This window comes from Elephantulus edwardii, unplaced genomic scaffold, assembly GCF_000299155.1.
Source record: "Elephantulus edwardii isolate Elephantulus edwardi_28Jun2011 unplaced genomic scaffold, EleEdw1.0 scaffold00127, whole genome shotgun sequence".
In the NCBI taxonomy this organism is placed as follows: Eukaryota; Metazoa; Chordata; class Mammalia; order Macroscelidea; family Macroscelididae; genus Elephantulus; species Elephantulus edwardii.
The window spans coordinates 8,647,983-8,655,013 of NW_006399877.1; positions in this window are offsets into that span (position 1 = coordinate 8,647,983).

Sequence of the window (7,031 nt, forward strand, 5' to 3'; positions counted from 1 at the left end):
GATGCTGCCCTAAATGTACTCACCAAGTTGTTGCAAGAAATCTGGAGAACAACCACTTGGCTAACTGACTGGAAGAGATCTATGTTTGTTTCCATTCCAAAGAAAAGTGATCCCACAGAGTGTAGAAATTATTGAACAATATCATTAATATCACATGCAAGATAGATAGATAGACAGACAGACAGATAGATGTAATTCTATCTAGGGAGCTCTGGTGGCTTAGTGCAGAGGTGGTTGTTGTGTGCTGTTGAGTAGGAACTGACCCATAGCCGACCCTCTAGCGGGCTTTTAGAGGAAGTCAATTGCACAGGAGAAACTGCCCATCCTTCTACCAGGCAAAGGTACATGATCTGAATTGACCAGCTGATCTGCGGGAGAAAGATGGACATTCTCCTCCCAGGTGATTTACTACCTCTGAAAACCCACTGTAGAGTCAGCTACAGGTTAGTTCTGACTCGATGGTCCACAACAACACTAATATATATAATAGTTATTCTTTTTTAATTATTGACTTCAATGAAAATTTACAGAGACTTTGGATTTCCATTCACTCATTGTTGCATATAATAGTTATTCTATATATTACAGACTGCTAGGAGAATCAACAGGTTCGTCCTAAAGAGGGTGAAACCAGGCTGCCCCTTGGAGGCTAGGATTCTGAAGCTGCGTCTCACATAAGTTGGGCATGTTGCAAGAAGTCCTTGGAGAGGAACAGCATGCTTGGGAGGGTGGAGGGACAGTGCAGGAGAGGAAGACCCTGGAGGAGATGGATTGACTCCATGACTGGGGTAATGGGGGTAGGTGTCTCAGAGACACTAAGATTGGCTCAGGATAGACTAGGATTCATAGTTATTGTATATAAGGTCGTTATGAGTCGTAGGTGACTCAAAAGCACATAACAACAGCATATAGTTATATAATAGTAGTTGTTCTATATGTTTGTTGTGTTGTGGTTTTTTTTTGTGTGCTGTCAAGTCGCTTACAACTCATAGTAACACTATGTAGAAGAGCCCTAAACCCTGCTCTATCTTGTGCCAACCTAATTGTCTCTGATATCTGACATACCTGCCCCTATTATCTCAGTCACTGAATCAATCCACCTCATCGAGGGTCTTCCTCTCTTGTGTTGTCCCTCCACCCTCCCAAACATGACATCCTTCTCCAAGGACTGGTCCCTCCTTGTAACATGTCCAAAGTATGTCAGCTGAAGCTTCAGAATCCTTGCCTTTAAGGAGCAGCCTGATTTCACCCTCTCCAGGGGGAACATATTCTCCTAACAGTCCATGGTATATTCAACCCTCTTCTCCAGCATAGTTATATATGATAGTACGACCAGTCCTTAAAGAAGAACATCACGCTTGGAAGGTGTATCCTGAGAGGTGAGGCTGGCTCAGGATAGGACAAGGTTCAGAGCCTTTGTTCACAGGGTCACTATGAGCTGTAATGAACTCAATGGCACAGAACAACCACCACGTAACTATGAAGAGACTAAGGAATGTTAAGTATTGAATTTTTTTAAAAGTGAGAACAAAAAATGAGCGTTGTCTCATCTGGTCCCCAATCCCAGATCACCCTCCCATCGACAAAAGCAAAACCAAGTCATGACCCTCAAGTCAGTTCTGACCCACAGGACAGAGAAGTGCCGTCCAAGGCTGTAATCACTGCAGAAGAGAAACCCTGGTGCCACAGGGGTTAAAGCATCCTACAGCTAACTGAAGTCCCATGGTTTAAACCCAGCAGCTGTTTTATGGAAGAGCTCCGTTACAGTCCACTTCTGTGATGACTGTTGTTTTTAAATGCTGTTGTGTCAATTCAGACTCTGCAGCCCCATTCCTGTGCCGTCCTCACTCTGCGTGCCCCAGCCCACTGGTACAGTCACCGTGTCTGTCCATCTCCTTGAGGGTCGTCCACTTTTTGTCTGACCCTTTACCAAGTAGGGTGTCCTTCTCTGGGGCTTGGCCCACCTGGAAATATGCCCAAATATATGAAATGACGATTTATCAACAATCTGCGTTATGCAGATGACACAACCCTACTTGCTGAAAATGAAGAGGACCTGAAGCACTTGCTGCAGAGTGTCAAGGACTGCAGCCTCCAATATGGATTGAGGCTGAACGTCAAGAAGACAAAGAGTCTTACCACTGGACCAATTGGCAGCATCAGGATGGATGGTGAAGAGATTGAGATTGTACACAGTTTTAGTTTGCTTGGCTCCACAGTCAACAGTCTTGGCACCAGCAGCCAGGAAATTAAAAGGCACATTGCCATGGGAAAGTCTGCTGTTAGGGACCTCTCCAAAGCACTGAGGAGCAATGGTGTCTCTCTGGAGACTAAGGTGCATCTGATACAGGCCATGCTCTTCGCAATCACTTGTTATGCATCACAGAGTTGGACAATAACCAAGGAGGATAGAAGGAGAATTGATGCCTTTGAGCTGTGGTACTGGAGAAGAGTATTGAGAATACCATGAACTGCTAGGAAAACAGATTTGTCCTGGAAAGGGTTAAACCGGGTGGCTCCTTGGAGGCAAGGATTCTGAGGCTCCATCTAACATACTTTGGACATGTTGTGAGGAGAGACCGGTCCTTGGAGAAGGACATCATGCTTGGGAGGGTGGAGGGACAGCACAGGAGGGGAAGGCCCTCTATGAGGTGGATTGATTCAGTGACTGGGGTAACCGGGATGGGCGTGTCAGAGGCCATGCAATTGGCACAGGACAGAGCACGGTTTAGGGCTGCTGTACATAGGGTCGCTATGAGTGCAAGCGACTCTACAGCACATAACAACAAACAACATATTAAATGACAGCCTGGAAACCCTATGTTCTGTCCTAGAGGGTCCTATCACTTGGAACTGAAGTCAGGATGTCTGGTAGTTTTTTAATCTTTACAGAAGTAGACTGACACATCTTTTTCCCACACAGTGGCTGGTGGATTCAAACCACTGACCTTTTGGTTAACACCCAAATGCTTAGCTGTTATGCCACCATCACCAACTAGAAAATCAGAGTCTAGGAAGAAGGTGGCCACCACTCCCAGGGCATCCTGGGATGGAGCCGAGGCCTGTTTCACAAAGCACAACTGCTCACTGACCACACAGTCAGGCGCTGGACCAGGGCCATCCTGTTCTCCTCTTCTCATCCTTTTGAGGCGTAGAGCCCATATTTCTTGCTGTAAAGTCAATTCCGATCCATAAAACCCTGCAGGGCAGTGTAGAAATTACTCCAGATTTCTGAGGCTGTAAACATAGAAACAGATTGCTGCAGTTGAGTGGCTGGTGGATTTGAACAGATGACCTTTTTCTTAGCAAGCACATGCTTTAACACAGGAAGCTGAAGTCGGAGAGCTGACACAGGTTGGCCAAGTCCTCGCTTTTGCCCATATTGCCCAGGACTCTGCTCAGAGGAGGAGAGAGGTGCCTGTAGCATGATGGGGGGCCTCCTCCTGGGGTCCTTTGGGATCCTTTTCTGTGCCTGGGGTTCAGTGAGGCCTGACCAGGAGCCCTTCTGCCCTTATAAAGTCCTGTTAGTTGCCTCTCATCCCCTCTTTGTTTATAACACTTCTAAACAAACACACTTGAGAGCTTTCTGGAAACTTGAGAGGTTGCAGGCAGGACCCAGCAGGACCATGACAAGGGGACAAGGGCAGCCTGGCAACTCCATGTGACAGGGCCTGGGCTCGAGTGTCTCTCTGCATCCCACCAGATCAAGAGGGAAATCTCCAGGTTCTTTTTCTCTTACTGCCTTGGAAGAAAATTATTTAAAAGCACTTCCTTTTTATTAAGGAGCCTTGGTGGTGCAGCTGATTAATCACTGGGTGGCTAATTGAAAGACTGGTGGTTCAAATCCACCAGCTGCTCCAAGGGAGAGAGAGGGACTGATTGGCCTCGGTAAAGAACACAGCCTCCGAAATCCGCTGAGGCAGGGATCTCTGTGAGTCAGAAGTGACTCAGCGGCACTGGGTTTGGTTTTACATTGTTGCTCATCAAGAAACGCGCTAAACTCCTGAGATATTCACTGTCAAGGATTAAACTGTGTCCCAATAATGGAGGAAAGATTGAGGTGTCAATGATTTCATGGTATTTAGATCCACATTCAACACTCATGGTGACAGTAGTCAAGAACTCAAAAGATCAAAACAACTGTGACATATCATCTTACCCCAGTCAGAATGGCAAAAGTTAACAAAACAGCAAACAGCAAATGCTGGCGAGGTTGTGGAGAAATTGGGAACCCTTATTCACTGTTGGTGGGAGTGTAAAATGGTCCAACCACTGTGGAAGGTAGTGTGGTGCTTTCTCAAAAAGTTGCAAATAGAGATACCATTTGACCCAGCAATTCCACTACTAGGAATATACCCCAAAGAGACCACAACTGACATCCAAGCAGATATATGCACACCCATATTTATTACGGCTTTGTTCATAATAGCAAGGAGCTGGAAACAACCTAAGTGCCCATCAATAAACAAATGGATATTCACACAATGGAGTACTATGCTGTATTGAAAAACAAGGAACTCATGCAATATTGTTCAAAATGGGTGACTCTAAGGACATTATGCTGAGTGGAGTATCTCAGTCACAAAAGGACAAATAACTGCATGGTGCCACTGTTGTAAAACAGGACTGACCCTGGGGTTGGGGGGGAGACTGAGAAAGATGGGTTCAATAATGTATACTGCATTGAAACAGATGAAGGAGAAAACTGTTTAAGAGGGATATGTGATTAGGTATTTTTGTCATGACGGGAGTCCAGAGAGAAGGCTGCATAGTGGAGTGGACCTTGTAGGGAGGGATTGTAAAACAATGAAAGAATTTTTCTTTTACTTTTCCAAGGGGGGAGTGTACTAGCGGGGGAGGGTTGGGAGGGGAGAAAAGTGCAACAATGAATGAGTGGAAATTAAAAAAAGATGTCTAATCACACACAAAAAATAATAATGTATTATTAAAAAGTGAACTGAAAAAAAAAAAGAACTCAAAAGACCCCAACAACAATAGCCAAGTTCAGCTGGGTGGCAAACAACAAATGCTGGTGAGGGTGTGGAGGGACTGGAACTCTCATTCACTGCTGGTGGGAATGGAAAACAGTGCAACCACTATGGAAGGCGCTCTGGCGTTTTCCCACAAAGTTCAAAACCGAAATACCATTTGACCCATATATCCCACTACTGGGAATATTCTCTGAAGAAACCGGAGCCGTGATGCAACAGATGTATGGCCACCCATGTTTATTGCTGCGTTATTCACAGTATCGAAGAGATGCAAGCAAACCAACAGGCTGGCAAATAAACAAATGGATAAAAAAATGGTGGTACATCCACACAATGGAATACTATGCAGCATTCAAAAACAATGAACTTGTAAAACACTACACACATCATGCTTAGTGAAACACCTCAGTCACAAAAGGACAAACACTGTATAACACCATTGTTATAAAAATAGGATTGATTGGGGAGGAAAACAGGAAAAGAGTGGATAGATCACAAACACTGCACTAGAACAGATGAGGGGTGGGACTGTCTGAAAAGGATGTATGATTAGGCATTCTGTGTATGACGACAATCTGGAATGAGAGGTTTATCACAAGGTGAATTGGAGGGGGAAGCCAGGGGGAGGAAGGAAAATGTGCATTGATGAATGACCAAAACCCAACTTTTCTGTAAACTTTCGCTAAAATCAAAACTTTAAAAAAGAAAGTAGTATAATAATAATATAGTTGCTGAAAGCATTTAAGTATAATTGTAAATAAAACATCATGTTAAAAATGAGGAAAAAATCCATCAAAAGATATTTTGCATTGGGAAAAGTCTGCTGTCGAAGACCTTGCATTGACAGGGAAAAGCGCTAAAGAGCAATTTGTCAGTTTAAAGACTAAAATGTGGCTGGTGCAAGTCCTGGTATTTTTCAGTTACTTTCTATGCATCCAAAAGTTGAACAATGGGTGATAGAAGAAGAATCAGTGTCTTTGAACTGTGTTCTCGGGGAGAGGACTGAACATCCCATGCACTGTCAAAAGAGCAATCAAATCTGTGTTGGAGAAAGGGCAGCCGGGGTGCTCCTTAGAAGCAAGGGTGGTGAACCTTGGCCTCACATACTTTGAGCTTGTCAGGAGGGGCCTGTCCTTGAGAAGGACATCATGCTGGCAAATGTGGAGGACAGGAAAGTGGAAAACCTCAAGGCCATGGATTGGCACAGTGGCTGGAGTAGTGGACTCGAGCTTACCAGAGAGTGTGAGGAAAGGCAGGGGAGGGCAAGGCTTCGATCTGTTGTACAGGGTTGCTAGGTCAGTGACTGGATGGCACCTAACAACAATAAGATGAATATGTAATGACATACACGTGGGAGCCTTGTAATCATCTCAATGCTCACATAAACCAAGGAGTTGTGAAAGGATTAAGGGTGGGAATCCCATGACAGCCATCGGTCAGAACCAAAGAGGAGCTGCCCTGGGGTGTGGTCTGCATCTTTTGTATTAAAGAGATAAAAGATAAAGAGATCAAGAGAAGCAAGCAGAGCGGGGACCTCAGTATCACTAGGGAAGAAGAGATGGAGTGGGGGTACATTTTCTCATCCTAACACTGGGGAGCCCTCAACACTGGAGCTCTAAGGAGCATCTCAGATGAGCACATGCTAAAGGACATGGGGACCTTGCTCCAGAGCCGACAGAGAGAGGGGACCTCGGCTGAGAGCCAGCACGCTGACTTTGGACTTCTTGCCTCCTCTCACATTGTTTGGGCATGTTAGGAGAGGCTATTCCTGGAAAAGAAATTCCATGCTCGGAAATATGGAGGGTCAGCAAAGGAGAGGATTGACACAGTGACTGCAGCAATGGGCTCAAGTGTGTCAGGGATGATAAAGGGGAACAGGTTAGGACAGGGTTCAGATCTATTGTTCATAGGGTCGCTCGGAGTTGTACTCAACTCTATTGCACTTAACAAACTGTAAGAAAATGAATTTCTGTTTCTTCAAATCATCTTCGTTATTTCTGTTACAGCAGCACTAGGCCAAGACATGCACCTGATCTGCAC